Source organism: Maniola hyperantus, chromosome 25 (assembly GCF_902806685.2).
Source record: "Maniola hyperantus chromosome 25, iAphHyp1.2, whole genome shotgun sequence".
Lineage (NCBI taxonomy): Eukaryota > Metazoa > Arthropoda > Insecta > Lepidoptera > Nymphalidae > Maniola > Maniola hyperantus.
The window spans coordinates 4,470,564-4,494,096 of NC_048560.1; the positions used below are offsets into that span (position 1 = coordinate 4,470,564).

Below are 23,533 nucleotides of genomic sequence, written 5' to 3' on the forward strand. Positions count from 1 at the left end.
GTAAAAAACTATTTAAGCCACTTAACACTTTTTTAGTGTGTACGAATCATTAAATAATATCGATTTACAAAAAACAACCTTATATTAATTGCAGCAAAGTTTAATATTCAATAAGTTTTCTTCGTAATACAGCCTCACTTAAATATAATCACAGTTAATAGAAAAACAAATCTATCTCATTTATCTTAAAGTATAATTTTAAATGACAATGGATTTTAATCTAATCCCTTGTCACAGTCCTTGTTGCTTTGAGAATAAGGTTGACAATTGGCCATAGAGATATTATACCAAAGACTATGTACTGACACAGGTTTTATTGTAAGGAAATTTTAGACTTAAGTCGTTCGAAATAAGATCCACGTTTAGCCAAAGAGATGTTAAATCAAAGCTTAAGTTAACGTTTGCTTCAGGATTTATTGTTTAGGTTAATCCGACGAGGTCGCTTAGATCATACTTAGTATGGAATTTTACTAGAAAAACTCATACCTACCGAAGTAGGCACCCATGACCTAACCACGGCAATGGGCAGGGCGCATAGTTCGTAAAACCGATAGACGTGGGGGTCCCAAGATGCTGGAATGGCGACCTCGCACGGGAAGTCGCAGTTTTGGAAGACCCCTCCACTAGGTGGACGGACGACATCAGACGAGTCGCAAAGAGCCGCTGGATTCAGGCGGCGCAAGACCGTGGCGTGTGGAAGTCGCTACAAGAGACCTATGTCCAGCAGTGGACGTCTATCGGTTGATGATGATGATGATCTGCTGTGAACTGGATTCTGAAACGATTTTATGCGTGAAAATAAGAAAATAACAAGTTTTCTTGGACTAGTCAGCGCGTAAACTTAACAGTAAACTAAGCGGACTTTAGTAAACTGAAACATATTTTCAACCATATTTCTTTGTGAATAGAGTTGTGAATGGCGTAGAATATTAAAATGTAGATCTTAGGAAAAACAAGATGAGTGCAATGAATAATTTAACAGATAATAACAATAATTAAGCAAGCGAGCTCTGCCGGGCTAAGATCTGTGAACTAGTTTGTTGCGCGACTTTTATTGTGGTAGGCTAGATTCTAGTACCTTCCTACCTATTTATTGGTTGACAACAATTGGGTACCTATTTGACTACATCAAAAATAAATTATTTCTCAGTGATTATTAAATATAGAGGGTCTTCCAAAATACGTAAAATCCACGTCCTTTGTTAGTTTTAAGTGTAATAAAATAACCATTTTAAATTATCGATCACACTAAAAAAGTACGTCGTTATGATGTGACGTCACATTCCAGTATTTCATAGAATATCGCATACCTACTAAGTTGACGTTTGATAAAAAGTTACTGATTTGACATAGTTGTCAAATACCGTATTAAAATAACTTTAAACAACAGCACTGAAAGAAATAGTTTATTTTTGACATAGGCAAATACGGGATTGGGTCGAAATATCGACAAAAACATCGAATTGATCGTGGTATGTATGTACCTACCCGTTATCTACATTAAAATATAACAGATTGTGTAAAAAAGCAGCTAGATGACATGGCATAATATAAAGCATCTTGCAATATTCTTGTGATCAGCTGTAATACTCAGTAGCACATGTCATGAGCCGAGTATTTACTAATACCATTGTATGAAATATGAATGCTATTTCCGGTCATTCTATTAATATATCCACGCAATTATAGACAGGTGTGGGTTGGTTTGCAACTAGCATTTAAAAAGAACTAAAGTGTAAAGAGGTCCTTATTTTAAAGTCAAAGTCAATTAATATAATTTATTCAAAATAGGTGATAAATTATTCCTTTTGATGGTCGGTTGTTGGATTTGTAAGATGCTAATATTATAGTGGTGATAATTTTTACGCGAACTTAAAACTAAAGCTACGAGGGTACAAGGCTGAGAAGAGCCCACAACAAAATAACTCTATGACAAAAACCATCTTTACGTCCGCCATGTTGGAGGAAAAAAGGAAGGAACACAAAAAAAAAAAAACGCCTTCGATACACAAACACTAAAAATTAAAAAAGAATTTAATTTATTACCGAATATATTATGTATACAAGAGTTAATATAGTTCCATAATAATACTTTTCGGTGCCGGTGCCAATAGCTTTAGCAGCGCGAATCGTCTAGACTTCATATTTTTATGAGACTCCACAATGGCACCTCATTGGCACCGACCCCAAAAAATATTATTATATGGAACTATATTATTAACTCTTGTATACATAATAATATATTCGGTAATAAATTAAATTATTTTTTAATTTTTGGTGTTTGTGTAATCAAAAAAAAATTATTTCACAATTTTTAGTGGCCCCATTTATTTATTTATTTATTTTATATCTAATTAGAACGGCAGTGCCACTTACACTAACTAGATGATTTATAATAAATTTAAATACGAATAAAGGTACAAGAAAAAAGAATTTGTGGTATTAAAATATGCTATGCCTGGTTAAAAATCTACTGTTTACTAAGCTATTACACTGATCGCGAGCAATTTACTCTTATCCATTGAGGAGTTCCATTATCTATCTTCGAAGATGTTCAGCAGATCTTCACCAAATAATAAACCTAATAATTCGATAGATAAGTTAATACCTAATAATTCGAAAGATAAGTAGGTACCTTCCTACTTAATACCTTGAATTGTACAGAAATCTTAGAATTTTGTGTCATAGTAAGTAATTAAGTTGATCTTTAACGCCAAGGTCACTGGAAAAAACCAGTTGAGCGATTTAGCGGCATTCCGAAATCCGACGTATTGAAAATAACAAATAAGTAGGTATAGGTATACGACCAAACTGTTAAAATGGATTCGATTTTGAATTCTGCGAAATACCTATCTACCTAGGTGTTTTTTGTCATTCCTACTAGATTCCCAGTAGATTAACTACTTCAGTGCCTACTGTCTAGTATAAGTATAGTAAATTATGACATTAGTAAAAAAGAGATTTTCTTATTCAAAAAAACTTAATCCTACTTGTCTAAAAATCTTCTATCTGCCTTTAAAAAATGTCTGCTCAGTAAACCTGTCTAAAAAATCTTCTATCTGCCTTAAAAAAATGTCTGCTCAGTAAACCTCGTTCACTTTCACACCTTATTGAATTTGCCACTTTTTTGCGGAGATAGTAAATCGCATCTACAGCTAGCTAATAAAAAACACATCACTATCACTTTACCGACAGTAAACAGTAATTTCGCGAGTGCACAGAGCCGTTTACATAACAAAAGAAAGATGGCCGCGGGTATTGGAAAGTGAAAACATGTAAAGTTGACACTACGCACCTCCATATTGTTTGGCTAAGCTATTTCCTGTCAATGATCGATTGGTAACATGCTTAGGCGCGCTTATAAGCTTTTGCTTTTCTACACTTACTAATATATATTTTTCATATCACTCGCTCGGAAACAATCATTTTGCCCTTTGAAATCTGAGTGGAAAGTGGTAATTTTGCTCGCAACTGGGGTAATCACCGGAATTAATGCCAAGTCTTACCCTTGCCAAGCACCTTGGGACACCAACGTCTACTTATCGGTTTTTCGATCTATCATGTGCCCTGCCCATTGCCACTTCAGCTTCGCCACCCGTTGAGATGTCGGTAACAGCTACTCTGGTCCTACGAATCTCCTCATTTTTGATTTTATTACGAGTCGTAGGGAGCCGCTGCCGTGGCGTGTGGATAGGGTTGCCAGGTCGCCAAACCTAATAGCCGGACAGACCAGCCAGTTGGCCGGACATTTGAGTAGAAAGGCCGGACACCCTTCATTATTGAGGATTTTGTGTCTTAGTATTAATGGGTACGACAAAAAAATTGTATGTCAATCAAGCTTTTTTTATTATTGTCATAAATCTTGTTGTCAGGCGGCACCTGCCGCCTGCGGGAGCGACCGGCAGTCGACTCGCCTGCGCTCGGCCACGCTCGTTTGCGAAATGTAAAAAGCCGGACAAGCCGGACACCGTTTATTTTGGCAGGACACGCAATTAAAAAGCCTACCTACGCCTGGCAACACTACGTGTGGGAAGTCCCTACAAAAGACCTATGTCCAGCCGTGGATATATCGGTTGACGATGATGATGACGATTATACAATTACACTAGGTAGGTATAAATAAATCTGTAATCGATAACTTATCGCTACCTTGTGTCACGATAAAAACCATTATGTTAATCCAGTCATTGATAAGTGCAGCGACTGAACTGTTGCCTGGAATTCATAAAAAAAGAAGTGTTTTTTTTTTCTAATAATATTATGTCAAATAGTGATGTGCCTATACCATCTGTAAGGAGGTTTGTGTCAAGTGTAGTAAGTGATGCGCCACGACCGCCGCCGAGGTCGAAACATCGACAAAGTAAGTTTTTTTCACTCCACTCGCTCTAGAATGTTAATTTAATGGAAGTTAGTATTACGAGAGGCAAGTAAATCAAAACGCTATACAATCCATGAGAAACTGTAGGTAGGTACGTAGCTATCTCTATGGTACGTAGTTATGTACCTCCTTTACAAAATGGTTGCATAATCTGTGATTAAGAAATCGCTTGTAATTAATTACTTATTACCTGATGCCTGTAGTGCAGTTGTGACTTACTTGGATAATACTAGCTTAGTTAATTAAGCTAGTAAGTATGCCTTACCTTTTTTCGGGGTAATTAAATATCATTTAAACGTTGAAGGAAAACATCGTAAGGAAACCTGCAAGCATCAGAGCACTCTATAATGTTCTTAAAGGTGTGTGAACTGCGAAGTCTGCTAAATATACGCACTATACATACACAGAGCGTGGTGGACCATGGCCGACTAAGGAGACCCGTTCTCGGTAGTGGGGATGGCGATGGATTGATAATAATGATAGGAAAAATAGTAGGTATCATTGAATTATAATACTAAGTAAAAGAAGGTAGATTATACGTTTTTTTTAAAGAATATTAGCCAAGTTAATTGCTGACTAATATTCCCCTATCCCCTCCAATGAAGCGTATTAAGCTTGTGCTAGGAGTAGGTACGACAATAGTGCAACGGGCGGGGTTTGAACCGGCGACCTTTCGGTTTTCAGTCCGCTCCTTTAACCATTGAGCTATCGAGGCTTTATGGTGGTGGCACAGAACTTCAAAACACCACAACTAGGTACGTAGGTATAGTACGCGACATGTAGAGATGGCAATCGGGTATGCGGGGCGTGCCCTCGCCTCATCTCATACCCCGATTGCCATCTCTACCTGGCGCGTACTACAAGCATAGGTAGTAACTACCTACCTATACCTACCTGCATAAAGTGAACACAAAAACAAAAGGGCATGACTGCATAAGCAAGACGCATGATTATTTTGGGCGAAAGAATGAGAGATAAAAAAACCTTGGCATTCGAAGGACGGTGACGTCACCGATACCAGGTAACCCTGCTTAGTGGGGCGGTTCTGGATTGGCCTGTTTCTGTTTTTCCTTTTTTAAATTGCATAACATTTTGTTGAAATTCTTGGGGTTAAAGTTTTGGTTGGTTTTTTTGTTTATAATGAAAGCAGAACTTTATTTTACATATATCATTAGAGTAGATATAAGATTATAACTACAAAGTTGTAGGTTATAAGTTAGTAGTTACAATATAATTCAATGATTATAACACAAAATTGGCTGTCAGTGGGAACTGCTAACAACTAACTGAAAACTTAAAACCAGTCATATAAGTACTTGTTATATAATATTAAATGTATTAATCATATTAATATTTACTACGACCTACGTATAATATGTAAGTAGGTATAACAATGAAAAAATTAGGAACTGTTGTAGGCACTCGTATACCTACTACCGAAAGCATATTTGACACTTTCAATAAAAATTATACTTTAATTAAAGAAATTTTCACTTCAAAAGTTATATTATTCCTGTTTTATACTTTTACACCACGAATTATAATATTTCTACAACTAATTATATTTAATGTGTGTATTCAATTTATATTACCAAAATATTTAGGTATATTATAACTATTACTGAAGCAAAACTTATCTTAATGTGTTTAATAATGTGTCTTTTTTTTTTTTAATACAATAAAACTTAAAGCTAGCCTTATCTAATTACTATATAAATCATGACCGCGTGGAATGGTGCCAAGAATACTGGCTGCATTTCCGCGCTGGACAGCCAGGCTGATCCGCTGCGCAAAAAATGAGCCAGCCCTTCTGTCACCAGTTGATGTGTCTTTGTCATTATATTATATTTACTATGATTTTTTTCTAAGCTAATTTAAACATGTATCCGTGATTCATATTATTAAAATAAATTCACCGCTTAAACGATTCAAAAACATTTTAAGTATCTACTAAACGAATATTTTTCCACCACATACATAAACTATGCAAACCGTATCATAATAGCCGATAATTTTATGCAATGTATTTTTACGTTCATTTCAAGTATTTTTTGCTGTTTAGTTATACAAGAGATTGAAAATTTACATAATTTTTTTATTGATAAGATGATGAATGTTGAACTTTCAAAGCATTGCTCCATGCTTTGAAACTTGGATACATCTAAATATATAAAAGGAAAAGGTGACTGACTGACTGACTGATCTATCAACGCACAGCTCAAACTTCTGGACGGATCGGGCTGAAATTTGGCATGCAGATAGCTAGTATGACTTAGGTATCCGCTAAGAAAGGGTATTTAAAAAATTCAACCCCTAAGGGAGTGAAATAAGGGTTTGAAATTTTTGTAGTCCACGCGGACGAAGTCACGAGTATAAGCTAGTTAGGAATTAGTATAGAAAGAAATGAAGGAATCTTTTTATTTGATCACTACATTATAGTGAACTACTGGTATATAGATAGTCTATAGATAGGTAGGTACATCGGCGTTTAGAATGACATTTTGTCTTTGTAGAGCTTTGTTTCTGTCACTCATATCTATTTGACGTTTTGTCGGTCTCAATGACAGGGACAACGCTCTACAAATCTGCTATCTCCTTCTAAAGGTCGATGTACATCACTCTCGGCCGCGTACTGTACAAAACAAACATATGCATAATTTTAGTGTAAAACACATAGAAACAGTGTTACGATTTGCATAAATTTATTATTCACAAGGTCATCAAAGCGTACTACGAATTATTTTGCAAAATTCTTTTTATCTTTTGGAGAGACAAAGTGGCCAAGCAGGAAACATGGACAATGGGAAATAACGGCTTCAATTATTTAAATTAATAAAATAATAATTAGTATCAATTCATTTAATTAACAGCTATAAATCTCATTTAATTTATTTTAATTGCCCCTTTGCTTAGTTATTTGGAAAGACAATGCATAATATTATAGCTATATATTTTTTATTTTGCAAGTAGGTATATTTTTAAGGTGATTATTATATTTCTGTATAGGTATTTAAAAAAATAAAAAAAATGTAAAAACAAAGAATTATTATTAACTAGCTGACCCGGCGAACTATTCGGGACACCTGGTCAGCCTTCCCGGAACCCCTCCACTAACACTTAAACTTTATGGTATGGTATTAAAGTTCAAATTGACTTTTAAGTATTATTACGAATCTTTTGTATGGGAATATAGAAAAGTGTTGTTTTTAGACTTTTTCAGTTTTTTTTTTAATTTTCTCTCCGTAAGAACCGTCCTCGTACTTCAAGGAATATTATAAAAAAAGAATTAGCGAAATCGGTTCAGCTGTACTCGAGATTTGCGATCAGCAACACATTCAGCGATTCATTTTTATATAATATAGAGATAGAGAAGAAGACTATTATAGACATAGGTAAATAATATTATTACGTTTAAAGATGTTCCAAGATGAAACGCAACTTATGTCATACCGATACGTTGTATAATATAGTTACATATTTACATATCAGCGCCGAACAGGCCAAGAGGCGCAAATATGAAAACCTCGATGAGAGCTTCGTATTCGTGCCTTTTGGTGTGGAGACCTTGGGGCCGTGGGGCCCGGGGGCTCGAGCTCTTTTTGAAGAAATTGCCAAAAGAGTTATCGAGTCAACCGGGGACCCGAGAGCTGGCAGCTACCTTGGTCAAAGAATTAGTTTGGCCATCCAAAGGGGTAATGCTGCCAGCATCTTGGGTACAATGCCTCGCTGCGGTGGTCTCGACGAGGTTTTAGATTTAATTTAATTTATTTTAGTTTTAATTTAATGTTGTTTTTTTTAGATTTAAGTTTATTAATAGTTTATTTGTTAACCATTGATAATAAAATATTAAATCGTTACATATTTTTATTCATGAGTCCAAATTATGATGATTAATAATTTAGGAGAACGTATGACTCTCTTATTTGAAACTAGCTTATTCCTGCGACTTCGTCCGCGTGGGCTACACAAATTTCAAACCCCTTTATGGGTTGAATTTTCAAAAATGCTTTAGTAACGGATGTCTACGTCATAATTGCTATCTGCATGTCAAATTTCAGATAGTAGTTTGAGCTGTGCGTTGATAGATTAGTCAGTCAGCTTTTCCTTTTATATACATATTTAGATACCATCACCATAATATTCCGAAGAACAAATAAATAACCAAATGCCGAAATTTCATCGATGCAGATAGTTCTCGAAACCGTTTAAAGTTCGCAATTTGAAAAAACGAAAAAATAACCCAAAATTGTCCCTCGTCTTATACATACGGACAGACCGGTCAAGGCAACTTTTACCACCTTCACAAAAAGTATACTTACAACAATTCCGGAGAAACTTGTTTGAGTTTGGTTTTTGAATAAATTAAGCATCGAAAAATTCTGTCAAAGGTCATACGGGTGAACGTGTTTTCAATCTGTTATGGAAGATTTGGCGATTGCCGATTACTTATAATGATAAAGTAGTAGGAGACTAAATTTGTTTGCTAACGGGATTTTTTTATAATTCTATAGTTGAAAAGGAACGCGCTATGCCTACAAAACATAAATTTGAAGCTTATAACATAAAATTTAAATATAAATTTACATATTAAAATGTAACCATACATTTTAATATACGGTCCAGGGAGGGTTTATTTACTAAGCTAAGTTATGTCCCATTTTCGAGTTTAGTTTTATAGAATAAAACTCTTGTATTGTCTGTATTATGAAATTCGTTTGTGAAATTGTAGTTTCGATAGCTGCAAAGTGTCTGTACCCGTAGTACAAGATTTTACGTCTCACCAAACGAAACTAAATTCGAGAGTCGAAATACTTCCGCGTTACAGTAAAATGGACCTAAACAGTCTTGAATTGAAGTCAAATATTCAATGCCACTGATTTTAATTTCGCAATGTTTCCGCTTGGAGCGCTGGCTGTAGAAGTGTAGACAAACTTGAGCTTTAAAACAAGGCTTTTAAGATCCAGTTTACTGTAACGCGGAAGTATTTCGACTCTCGAATTTGGTTTGGTTTGGTGAGACGTAAAATCTTGTACTACGGGTACTGAACTGACTGAACATACATATCACTTTCGTCACTGGCAGCAAGCTAACCGTGGCTGGCCTAGCGGTCAAGGCGTCGGGCTCAGAAGACGTAGCTTTGAATCCTGCCAGTTCCGAAATTTTGATATAATATATTTAAAATTCCGCAATTTTTGATATGTATTTAGAATTACATACTATAAAATTGGTGCGTGGTGGTGGTAAATTAGCGAATGAGGATATGACGACCGAAGAATGGCGGTATATCCATACCAAACAGGCTTTAAATAGCACAGATCGGGGATGGGCAGCAGCGTCTTTGATGCGAAAAGCCTAGCCCTGCGCTGACCAACCCGTCTGCCCAGCGTGGTCAGTATGGGCAATACTCCCAATGAACAACGCCGACATACAAAGGTTCACAGTTTCCGGTCGCCCTGCTATTCCCGACTCCGGTAATAGCGGGAAGTGGGTGGATGAGGAAGGCGGAGGATCGTGTGTGGTGGCGTGCTCTTGGGAAGGCCTATGTCCAGCTGTGGACGCAAACAGGCTGATTGATTGATTGATTATAAAATTCTAACAACTACTTAAGATTTTATAATGTGTACAGTACATAAAGGCATGAAAGCAGTGTTTTTAAAGCACTGCTTACTCTCGTTGAAATAGCTCAATACTCGCTTCGTTTTTCATTGTGACCTATCAGGGTATAGGTACTTACTTACCTTATTAATGCCTACTCTGACTTCGAACCTTGGGCACGCCGCTAAACTTACCTGATAGTATAGTTTTGTTTGTTTTATGTAATTTATTTACTTACATAATATGCAACTAATTAACATACAACAATAAAAATAACACACGCCTACAACGTCTTTTCTTTACTACTCGAAGGTTGACTGATAATGAGGTTCGTCTATTGTATAATATCTACCTACTACCTATGCAAGCTGTGATAGCCTAGTGGTTAGGACGTCCGCTTTCTAATCGGAGGTCGGGGGTTCGATCTCGGGCACGCACCTCTAACTTTTCGGAGTTATGTGCGTTTTAATTAATTAAATATCATTTGCTTTAACGGTGAAGGAAAACATCGTGAGGAAACCTGCGTGCCTGAAAGTTCTCCATAATGTTCTCAAAGGTGTGTGAAGTCTACCAATCTGCACATGGCCAGCGTGGTAGACTATGGCCAAAAACCCTTCTCACTCTGAGAGGAGACCCGCGCTCTGTAGTGAGCCGGTGATGGGCTGATCATGATGATGACTACCTAAAAGGCCGGACACCCTACATTATTGAGGATTTTGTGTCTTAGTATTAATAGGTACGACAAAAAAATTGTATGTAAAAATTATTGTCATAAATCTTGTTGTCAGGCGGCACTGCCGCCTTCGGAAGCGACCGACAGTCGGCTCGCCTGCGCTCGGCCACGCTCGTTTGCGAAATGTAAAAAGCCGGACAAGCCGGACACCGTTTATTTTGACCGGACATGCAATCAAAAAGCCTACCTATGTCCGGCTTTATCCGGACGCCTGGCAACCCTACCTATGCAGTATGCATCTACTTAAATTCAAATAAGTTTGCTATTCATTGATTGACGATGCTGTTCATAGATTCAAGTAAAGGTTTTTAAAAAAGGCCTATAATTTTGCGTCAATATGAATTTTAATGTAGTACGCGGCAGAAAATAATGTACATCAACCATCAACCTTTAGAATGAAAGATTTCTTAGAGCCTTTAGAATGACATTTCGGCTTTGAAGAGCATTGTCTCTGTCACTCATACCTATGTGACGTTTTTTCGGTCTCAACGACAGAGACAACGCTCTACAAAACCGCTATCTCTTTCCAAAGGTCGATGTAGGTACCTACTACAAACTTTACCTCTTTATAATAAGTATTAAGTATAATAATGGCTCATAAATTTGTTACTAATTAATATCTTTGCAACCGTGTGTAATGAAAGTAGCATTTGTTTACATAAGTGTAAAGCGAGTGAAACACTTGTGGAAAAAAGACGTATTTCTATAAAAGGGCCAATACGCGTTCGCTCCACTGTAGCTATGTGGGTCAACCGTGGAATGTCGCTCCACCGGTGCGGCCCCACCTGCGTGAGACGAGCTTAATAGTCTAGGAGACGGCAGCTTATTTCATCCATCCATATCCATACTAATATTATAAATGCGAAAGTGTGTCTGTCTGTCTGCTAGCCTTTTACGGCCCAACCGTTCAACCGATTTTGACGAAATTCGGTACAGAGATAGCTTGCTAGCTAGCAGGACATAGGCTACTTTTTATCCCGGAAAATTAAAGAGACCCCATGGGACTTTTAAAAACCTGAATCCACGCGGACGAAGTCGTGGGCATCATCTAGTTAAATATAATATAGACTCAGAACCGACTTTACCTACTCGTATGGTGCAGCGCCACGCGCTCACGGGTGCAGGGTCTTGTACCTCATGCGTACCCCAACCGCATCACCACACGAGTAGATATATTATAGACCAGAGGGGAAGCTTCATACTAGCGGCTGGCTGCATGTTCACTCATTCTAGCGCAGCTCACGCACACCACGACGTGTCACGGACGCTCCGTTTGCCGGAAAACTGGGCGCACGGAGCGTCCGTGGCACGTCGTGGTGTGCGTGAGCTAGTATGAAGCTTCCCCTCTGGTCTAATATAGTACTCGTGTGGCACCACTACCAAAACGACATAAAAACCAAACTCATGCCTTCAAGCCAAATACAAACCATTTTCAACTCTATTAGCACGAGCGAAGAGCTTAAGAGCAAAACGATAACCCAGAAAGGACAATTATATCCTACTCATACTAATTTGGACAGCTTCGTGAACACGATTTTTATTTTAAATATAGGTATAGCCTTTCTATTGTTGTAGGCATATTATAGATTTATCTATCTGTCTGTCTATACTCTATAGCTTTGTATTTATTGTGTTTTTCTGTACTATAAGCGGCCGAAAGTGATGAACATCGGCTTTCAGAATGACATTATTCATCTTTGTAGAGCGTTGTCTCTGTCACTCATACCCATATGACGCTTTGTCGGTCTTAACGACCGTGACAGTGCTCTACTTTGCTGTCTCCTTCTAAATGTTCATCACTTTTACAGTACATGTACCTATTCATTTATTCATTCATTAAATGAGAGGAAGTAATAATACGATTTATATAGAAAGGAATAAATAAGTTTAGAGATCATCTCTCAGCCTACAACGCTCGTTTACACGATAAGAAAATCGCTTGGATCCCGTTTACACCAAAAGTTGTCGCACCCCCTATGTCTTTTTAATGAAAATATTTTTACAATAAAACTTAAAGCTAGCCTTATCTAATTACAAAGTCGCGGGCATCAGCTATTCATATCTTCTAAGTATGAGTTATGACTGATATAATATAGTATGTAACAGGTCTATTTATATTATATTTTAACGTTTTTTTTATTTTATTTTTATTTCAGTTTTTTTTAAAGGGAAAAATTTTAATTATATAAGGAACACAGAAAAATATTAATTAAAAATATTTTAACGTAACTAGGTACTAACTACCCTTATTATAAAAGCGAAACTGTGTTTGTTTGTTGTTTTATTGGTTTGTTGGTTTGTCCTTCAATCCAGCCGCAACGGAACAACGGATCAATGTGATATTTTGCATGGGTATAGTCACAGACGTTTATCCACTCGGTGGGTATAGTCAAAGACGGAGAGTGACATAGGCTACTTTTTATCCCGGAAAATCAAAGAGTTCCGACGGGATTAAAAAAAACTAAATATACGCGGATGAAGTCTCGGGCATCAGCTATTCTAAATATATAAAAGGAGAAGGCGACTGACTGACTGACTGACAGACTGATGTATCAACGCACAGCTCAAACTACTGGACGGATCGGGCTGAAATTCGGCATGTAGATAGCTATTATGACGTAGGCGTCCGCTAAGAAAGGATTTTTGAAAATTCAACCCCTAAGTGGGTGAAATAGGGGTTTGAAATTTGTGTAGTCCACGCTGGCCATATGCAGATTGGTAGACTTCACACACCTTTGAGAACATTATGGAGAACTCTCAGGCGTGCAGGTTTCCTCACGATGTTTTCCTTCACCGTTAAAGCAAGTGATACCTATTTAATTACTTAAAACGCACATAACTCCGAAAAGTTAGAGGTGCGTGCCCGGGATCGAACCCCCGACCTCCCATTAGGAGGCGGACGTCCTAACCACTAGTCTACCACAGCTTCTATGTAGTATGCATGTAGGTATTTTGTCAATTTAGTACCTAACGGAACAACCATCTGAAGTTGCAAATATTACCTACTTAGTATATTCTAGATTGCATAGAAACGGTTCTGACGGTCAAACGGTATCAGAAAAGTGGTGCCACGGATATGCTGTTACTCTCAATGGGATTCCTAAATACATATCTTGAACTTAATGGCTCAACGGTTAAATTCTGGAAAAGTCTGGTAGGATGGACGTTTGAATCTTACCCTTTAGCGCTGTGATCTAGATTCTAGACATGCGACGTTAATTAAAATATCCCAAAAACCGGCCAAGTGCGAGTCAGGCTCGCGCAATGAGGGTTCCGTACTACAGTCGTATTTTTTCAACATTTTGCACGATAATTCAAAAAGTATGATGCATAAAATTAAATAAAAATCTGTTTTAGAATGTACAAGTGAAGACCTTTCATATGATACCCCACTTGATAAAGTATCTCACTTCGAAAGTGGAAAATACTAATTCTTAGTTCATGACCACAATTTAATTTTTTTGTGTGATCTAACCCTAAATTCACGGTTTTCAGATTTTTCCCCAGATGTCAGCTATCCAGATCTACTTACCTGCCAAATTTCATGATTCTAGGTCAACGGGAAGTACCCTGTAGGTTTCTTGACAGACAGACAGACAACAAAGTGAATAAGGGTTCCGTTTTTCCTTTTGAGGTACGGAACTCTAAAAATGGGATCAAAATTGAACAGGGCCTCGATAGCTTTACGGTTAAAGGAGCGGACTGAAACCGAAAGGTCGCCGGTTCAAATCCCACCCCAGTAGTCAGCAATTAACTTGCCATATATTCTTTACAAAAAATGTCGTCTGTCCACCTAGCGGGGGTTTTCCAACGCTGCTCTTTTCGGTGCGAGGTCGCCATTCTAGCACCTTGGAACCCCAACGTCTACGTACAGAAATTTCAAGCATAGCTCTCTCCATCGCCCGCTGAGTGAATCTGAGCATTCCTGTGAAGCCCATAGTCAGTCTCTCCTATAATATAGCGTGGTATAGCCTCTTAGCTCTCTTCGCTAACTTAATTTTAGCTTATCGTTAATTTAACTTCTTGACTAAATCATGTTCTCACTAAATATGAAGGACAGATTTCGTAAGCCTTGCCTTGTTGTCCCTATTATCTTTTAGTATAAATGCCAAAGTTTGTTTATTGGTTTATTGGTTTGTTGGTTTGTCCTTAAATCACATTGCAACGGAGCAACGGATTGACGTGATTTTTTGCATGGGTATAGTCAAAGACTTAGAGTGACATAGGCTACTTTTTATCTCGGAAAACCAAAGAGTTCCCACGGAATTTTGAAAAACTTAAATCCATGCGGATGAAGTCGCGGGCATCAGCTAGTAATACTTATAATACGCGACAGGTCGAGATGTCAATCGGGGTATAAGGCGGGGGGGACACCCCGCATACCCGTACGTCACCCGCGCTCGCCCGCACCGGGTTAGTGCGGGGCTGTGCGGGTGTACGGGACGTTCACACCCCGATTGCCATCTCGACCTGTCGCGGACTACACCTACTTTAATACTTCATTGGGCTATGACCTAGAATCATGTTTGTGAATTTCAATCACGTAGCGTCCTCAGTTTGGTTGATTCAATTACGAATGGATAAGTTTTTGACGATTCAAAAGACCTTGTAAAAGTTTATTTAAAAAAGATTTAGTTTTTAATTTATTGATAAGTTTTAATAATAGTTTTGGTAGGTATAGTATCCTATCAAAAATTACTTACAAAGATTCCTATATAAATCTTTTAAAGTACGCGGCAGAAAGTAATGTACATCGGTGTTTAGAATGATATTTCGGCTTTGTATAGCGTTGTCTCTGTCACTCATTATAACGTTTTGTCGGTCTCAACGACAGGGTCAACGCTCTACAAATCATGCTATCTCCTTCTTAAAGTCGATGTACATTATTTTCTTCACACACGTAGGTACACACTTTTACGGTTTGGCAAACCACTGGTTTTTTTTTTCTAGAACGTGTCTACAAAATTTCATTGAGTTTGAACCAAACTACAGTACGCGGCAGAAAGTAATGTACATCGGCCTTTAGAATGACATTTCGGCTTTGTAGAGCGTTGTCTCTGACACTCATTATGACGCTTTGTCGGTCTCAACGACAGGAACAACGCTCTACAAATCTGCTATCTCCTTCTAAAGGTCGATGTATAATACATTATTTTTTGTCGCGTACTGTACATGGTCTGGTAAACCACAGGATTTTTGTAAGGCTCAAAAGGGCTAGAACCCAGAGCTGTACCATTTAGCTGAACCAGTTTATTAAAAAAACCGGCCAAGTGCGTGGCGGGCCAAGCGCAGTGTAGGGATCCGTAGTCACAATCCTCGAAAAACAGATGTAACTCCTTAACCTGTGAACCCTACTTAGCCATGATAGTTTTCCTTTAAAATTGATTATAATATATACTACTGCTGTGAATTTTTTCACGTTCCTATATACTACCATTTGGCTGATAGAGGGGGGGGGGGGGGGAACGACGACGACACTTGACTCTAATAAAAATTAACACTTTAAAACAGCATATTTTACAAACGGATCTAGTAATCAAAAAATTATGTTTCCAGACCCACAGTATTGTTAAAAGACCTATTCAACGATATCCCACACTATGGGGTAGACGAGAAAAAAAAGTTCATCCCCACTTTACATGTAGGGGACCTGCCCTAAAAAAAAATTTATCAAAATTTTATTTCACCACTTTGTCGGCGTGATTAATATTTATACCCATGCCAAATTGCAGATTTCTAGCACTAATAGTCTCAGAGATTAACCGAGGACGGACGGACAGACAGACGGCCGAACATGGCGAAACTATAAGGGTTCCTTGTTTACTACGGAACCCTAAAAAAGGATTTTTGTTTCTAGAACGTGTCTACAAAATTTCATTGAGTTTGATGAGAACCAAACTACGTTTGTTGGAGCGCGCTACACAAGAAATAAAATTGATTTGTAAATTTTCCACAGATGTAACTTGCTAGAACTGACTTCTGTAATTTTATTGCTAGTGGACACTGTCACTTGGCAATAGATTAAACGAAGGCAGGCTGGGCCGCGGGCCGAATAGTCTAGAATGATTGGAAAGCATCGCATATCTAAATGTGCTTCCGTATCGACAGTGATTGTACGCACGCAACTTGATTCACGACCTACACATTATATTACGAGTATTATTATGTATGTAAGGCCTATGGGTCCATTACGGCTGAGAACTATATAACGCACTCTGACTTTGCTTAGATTAACAGAATTAAAACGAGATAGAGTATATCTCTCATATATACCTATTTCTGTCTCGTTTTGATTCAATCAAAGTCTTCTTCGATGTAGCCAAAGCTTTTGACAAGGTGTGGCACGCGCGCCGGCTTGGTCCAAGTCCCTCAGGGCTCCCTGCTCTCGCCCCTTTTATACGCACTATATACCAGCGACATCCCCAGATCCCCTCATGTCCACATAGCCCAGTTCGCGGATGACACCGCTCTATACAGCTCCGACTTAAACTACCGGAACTTTAAAGCTCAGCTCCAAAAGGCGGTCAGTAGCCTAGGCCACTGGTTCCGCCTTTGAAGGATAGAGGTTAACCTGGAAAAAAGCGCAGCAGTGCTCTTTGAAAAGTCCAAAAGGAAATCACAATACAAACTTCGACAGACTGAAATAACTCTTTACGACCGCCCCATTCCCTGGCAAACCAATACCAAGTACTTGGGTGTAACCTTTGATAACAAGATGAGATTCGTAGAGTTCGCAACAGGGCAGCGTATGTGCTTTCCCGTCTCACCCTATGATTTACCCCAAAAAGCATAATGTCACTTCGACATAAAGTCACGCTATACAAAACGTGCATCCGCCCAATAATGTCTTATGCTTGTGTTGCATTTGCACACCTGCCGCCCTCCTCTCTCAGACCTCTCCAAGTCCTATAAAATCAGTTTATGTGAGTGGCCACGGGCTCCCCGTGGTACGTGCGCAACGAGGACCTCCACAGAGACCTCCAACTCCCGACAATAGCTTATTACTTCAAACAGCTTTCCAAAAACTACTTTGAGAAAGCCATTAGACACCCCTAACCCCCTAGTAGTTGAGGCAGCCACATACATTGCCGACCGAAACGACACCCCGATAAAAGACGCCCTAATTATAATATGTAACCGGTTCTGAGTAGATGTACCTATCTTACCTGTAATAAACTTGCGCCAATGTTTGCAAGCGATGATGTAGTGTTTGCAGACTATATCTAGGAGTAATTATGTGTGAACCATTCCTTATCAGATAAGCACTAAGATTGCGTTGTAGGCTATCTTAAATGAAGCCGAAATGGCGTCATCGTTTCGGCCTTTTAAGGAAATTCATTAAAATTCATTTTGAATGCCTTTATTTTTTTCCTTATCTGAATTGTATGTGCGACTATAATAACAGCAAATGTTTTTTTATTGTATTAACTTTTAACCTATATTAAATAGAAGGATATTTTTGGCAAGGTTGTTAGGGTTCCGTAACAAACAAGGAACCCTTATAGTTTCGCCATGTCCGTCCGTCTGTCCGTCCGTCCTCGGTTAATCTCAGAGACTATTAGTGCTAGAAATCTGTAATTTGGCATGGGTATAAATATTAATCACGCCGACAAAGTGGTGAAATAAAATTTTGATAAATATTTCTTTTTAGGGTAGCTCCCCTACATGTCAAGTGGGGATGAATTTTATTTTTCTCGTCTACCCCATAGTGTGGGGTATCGTTGAATAGGTCTTATAAAACAACTGTGGGTGTGGAAACATGATTTTTCGATTTCTTGATTCGTTTGTAAAATATGATGTTTTAAAGTGCTAATTTTTATTAGAGTCAAGTGTCCCCCCTCTATCAGCCAAATGGTAGTGTATAGGAACGTGATAAAATTCACAGCAGTAGTATATAATCAATTTTAAAGGAAAACTATCATGGCTAAGTAGGGTTCACAGGTTAAGGGGTTATATCTGTTTTTCGAGGTTAATTGTGACTACGGAACCCGACACTGCGCGTGGCCCGCCACGCACTTAGCCGGTTTATTATGGAAATATCTGTAGTTGACCTAGTGGTAAAGACTTTATTTTTATCTTTTTATTCTATAGGTACTAGGTAAGTAGAATATAAATCTAAAGAACGTGCTTATTATTATGTCCACAAATTACCATTTACCATAAAATCTCAGTGGATTCTATTTAGGTATTTTCCTAAAGATTTGTCACGTAGGTATAGCTATTACCGTACTAGGCACAGTAATAAGAAGATTGCAGTAAGTACTTATCAATAATACCTAGAAATGTAGTCACCTACTAACTCGAGCAGAGAACATTTTACGCTCTAGATCTTATGTGCGCGTAAGTACCTATCTACCTAGAGATCTGTCTACTTTCTCACTACAGGTACATACCTATGCATACCTATAAATCTTATAAGTATTCAATTCAATTCAATTTTATTTGTTTGCTGATACAGTGGCCCTACCGCGGTTGTTTGACAGCTACAATGTCACGATCGCAATCATCTCTGATTGGTTAATGCTCGCTCACTATTGGCCACAATGCATTGTTGCAACAAGAATCGCACAAATTCAGCCAATCAGAACAATTGAGATTGTAATAATGATTGATGCAGGTTTTAGACAATCGCCCTACTGATTTACAAACAGGTGTCAAACATGTAACAATACATTCGTCCAGGCCAAGTTGGCATGCAAATATCTTAAACATAATAATTAATAATAAGTACAAAATAATTAAAATAAAATTAGGTTGCTAAATAGATTAACATTTTACAATTTGCGTAAGATTTATTCTATTAAATAAACTTAAATCGAATAAAAAAACAACATTAAATTAAAACTAAAATAAATTTAAATTCAATCTAGGTTTGAGATTCCACGAGACCATCGAGACCACTGCAGCGAGGCATTGCACCCAAGATGCTGGCAGCGTTACCCCTTTGGATTCAGGCGGCGCTGTATTCAGGCGGCGCAAGACCGTGGCGTGTGGAAGTCCCTACTAGAAACCTATGTCCAGCAGTGGACGTCTATCGGTTGATGATGATGATGAGGTACGGTACATAAATTCATCAAGTACTTTTTCTCAAAAACGAAAGTGATTTTGTTGAGGTACGTAATGTAAATTGATGTTCCTATTTATTTCTGTGAAATTTTTTTATGCCCGTAAATTGTCAAGGCTTTTAGACATATTGTGTGAACTGACTGAGTAAGCAAACTGAGAGTTACTTTAGCAATTATATTTCGCAACCAATATATAAATATTCAAGTCTCATACTTGAAAACAGTTGTCGCTTGCCTAATAGGCAGTAGGTCGGTAGGCACGGCTGTACGAACTTGGTAATCTAGCCTATTATAATGTCAATCATATGCTAAACACTCTTTATTCTAATAGGTTACGGGTTCGACTCCCGAGTTTCAACTCCCAGACTGTCTGCTGTTACAGAAGTTAACCCTTTAGATGCTTTGTAGAACTTTTTAATTGCTGCTAAATCGAAAAGGGATCGCACAAAAAATGACTATTGTTGGTCGGTATGTCATTAATCTTTGTGGGTGGGTACAATTTCATGCCGTCGAGTATTGTTATGTGATTTTGTATTATTTTGGAACCTTGATGATGTTTTGGATTAAATGACACTTCTCTTCTCTTACAGAATAGAGATACAAGGTATTTTTAGGGTTCCGTACCTCAAAAGGGAAAAAACTGTGATAGCCTAGTGGTTAGGACGTCCGCCTTCTAATCTGAGGTCGGAGGTTCGATCCCGGGCACGCACCTCTAACTTTCCGGAGTTATGTGCGTTTTAATTAATTAAATATCACTTGCTTTAACGGTGACGGAAAACATCGTGAGGAAACCTGCATGCCTGAGAGTTCTCCATAATGTTCTCAAAGGTGTGTGAAGTCTACCAATCCGCACATGGCCAGCGTGGTAGACTATGGCCAAAACCCACTCTGGGAGAAGACCCGTGCTCTGTATAGTGAGCCGGTGATGGGTTGATCATGATGATGATGTAGGTACCTCAAAAGGAAAAACGGAACACTTGTAGGATCACTTTGTTGTCTGTCTGTCTGTTTGTCTGTGGGTCTGTTTGTTGGTCTGTCAGAAACCTACAGGGTACTTCCCGTTGACTTAGAATCATGAAATTTGGTAGGTAGGTAAGGTAGGTCTTATAGCAGACATAAGGGGGAAAATCTGGCAACCGTGAACTTAGGGTTACATCACACAAAAAATTCAATTGTGGTCATGTGCTAATTATTAAATTAGTATTTTCAATATTTGAAGTAAGATAACTTCTCATTTGAATAATAACCAAACAACTCAAACAAGCCGTATGAAATCTGTGTCTGTGGTTTGCCTTTCCGTAAGAATGTGTAGTTTCTTTCAAAGTTGGGGCGTTTGTGCACTCATCAGTAATCGGTTCGTATTCGTGTTTTTATTTTAGCAAAAACACGACGATCCGTTTTTCTGCCTACATAGAAAACACGAATACGAGCCGAATACGGATAAGTGCACAAACGCCCTTACACGGGCTCGGATTTGTAAGTAAATCTTAAAGCCTGTAACTGTTTATACACTGTAGTCTGTGCCTGTAACTTTAAAACTATTGATTGGAAGATCAAACCACGTATGTATGGAGAGCGCTAGGGAAACTTTTCAATCAAATATACCAACCAAAACTTCTCTTACACTCAGGTAAGTACCTAAGCTACCTACAGTGTTAATCATTAGTCAGGATTTTTTTATAACGTCTTTGTAAAGATGAGTTGGTAAAATAAATTTAAATATAATAACCTTGTAAGTATTATTGTAGTGACAGCACAGGTACCTACTTGGAGTCCATTTTATTTTTATGTTAATCTCAAATTGCTTTTTATAATCTCGTGCTAGCGTTATTAAATTGATACAGTCGACTATGTACACATAATATTATAAAAGTTATACTAAAAACTAGCTTCGTACCGCCTATCAATCGATTCTTTTTCAGGATTTATTTAAATTTTTCTCTCCGTAAGAACCATCCTCGTACTTCAAGGAATTTTATAAAAAAAGAATTTGCGAAATCGGTTCTGCTGTTCTCGAGATTTGCGATCAGCAACACATTCAGCGATTCATTTTTATATACAAGAAGATAGCCTTATTAAAATTCCAAAGATAGCGTTGACTACAAAAAATATTGAGTGATAAAAAGTAGCGAGATTTCTTATGAGACTACTATCTCAGCTGATGGTATGATCAATTAACTAACCGTTATTAATCGAGATATATACATGTAGGTAAGTAATAAGTATACAAAATGAAAACTGACTGACAGGAACGTACGGCTCTAACTTTTGGGTATTGCGAAGCGCAACTAAGAAATGGTTGTGAGCTACATGGTCGTTTAAATCCCTAAACCCACACGAGCGAAAATTTAGTGATCCAGTGAAACAAGCAAGCCTTTGGAATTCTAAAACTATGAGCTATTTGTAGTATCGATATCGGCAGAGTGAACTAATATCGGTTTGAATAGGATACGTGTACGTCTCTACTCTCACGTATGTACTGGGCAGGTATATGTAAATCCAAGCACGAAATAAAGGCGCATCATAATTCATAACCCAGCAAAGTATCTATTTTTCTTACTCTACAAACTTTACGACGTTAAACCTTCAGATAATGAAATAAACACACATCCTTCACATCATACGAGACAATCGGAATACAAAACGATCGAAATAGACCAAAACAAAGAGTAGAATATTCCACGTACATACAAATAAATACGAGCGAGGCGTTCGACAATGTCGATCACGAGTTTATCGCCAATTATTACACCGAGAATATGCGATATTTGCACAATTTATACTAACAGAAGATACACAAACAACGTCCGTAAGGCTTGTTCATTGGAAAATTTCCAACTTTGTGAACTAAATGTTCAGCCCCCCTCAATTGTGTAAGAAAAACGTATTCATTGTTATCGTAATCGTCAACAAATTCTGCTCTTTGTTTTCCTGTGAAAAATCAACCAATCAAAGGGCAGAATTTTTTGTCAATTACGATAACGATGAATACGTTTTTCTTACACAATCGGGGGGCTGAAATGTTATCTCGAAAGTATATAATATAGCTATTAGCAGATACTTTACTAGGTAACTAAGTTAAGAAAATGAACCGGTTCAATACACCTGTAATGGAAAAGTGAAAGAGTAATTCATCATCAACTAAAAGACCATTACCTTGACAATAAAAGGTCTATATAAAGCTATTTTAGATCCTTGAAAACCCTTCAGAAAAGCTAAATTTGAAGGCTAAGAAATTAATGAAGCAAAGAAAAATGATAAGGATCAAAATCATAAAAAAATACGATCTACCTACTTATTTAAGATTTTTTAAATGTTACTGAGAAACCGTTCCGTAGAAAAGAATAACAATTACAATAACCGACATAGTTCAACGGGGCCGAAGCACATAGCCCGAAGAGCTGATACACCCCCCATTGGGGCCCCAAGTGCCTTCCCACATGAAAGCGAAGTGCCTTCCCACATGAAAGCGCAGTGTTGGCACTTGGCAGACCCCTCATTAGATGGATAAGAAGCAGCCACTGGACCCAGGCAGGCGCAGGACAGCGGCTTGTTGAAGTCTCTCGTATATGATTAAGGACGGCGACGACTGATAAATAATAATACTTACAGTAATAAAAAATCTAGATGTTGTAGTTGTAGAATGTTGTGATCTGCGGACCATTAATGTCATAAAATATTATATCAAAGAGAATTTCTTTTTTATTATGCATTTGGCAATTTCTAATCAAGCGCACTTGTTTAGTATTTATCAGAAGAATC

The 23,533-nt window shown here is 37.8% G+C and overlaps 2 protein-coding genes across 2 annotated transcripts in view; one reads left to right on the forward strand and one right to left on the reverse strand.

The window, feature by feature from the left end:
* The window catches only part of LOC117993926 (cysteine-rich PDZ-binding protein), a 305,498-nt gene that overhangs the window by 242,906 nt on the left and 39,059 nt on the right, over positions 1 to 23,533 (reverse strand). The gene's annotated exons all lie outside the window — the stretch shown is intronic.
* Positions 1 to 23,533, forward strand: part of LOC117993911 (serine-rich adhesin for platelets-like) — a 55,003-nt gene that overhangs the window by 1,373 nt on the left and 30,097 nt on the right. The window lies entirely within an intron of this gene.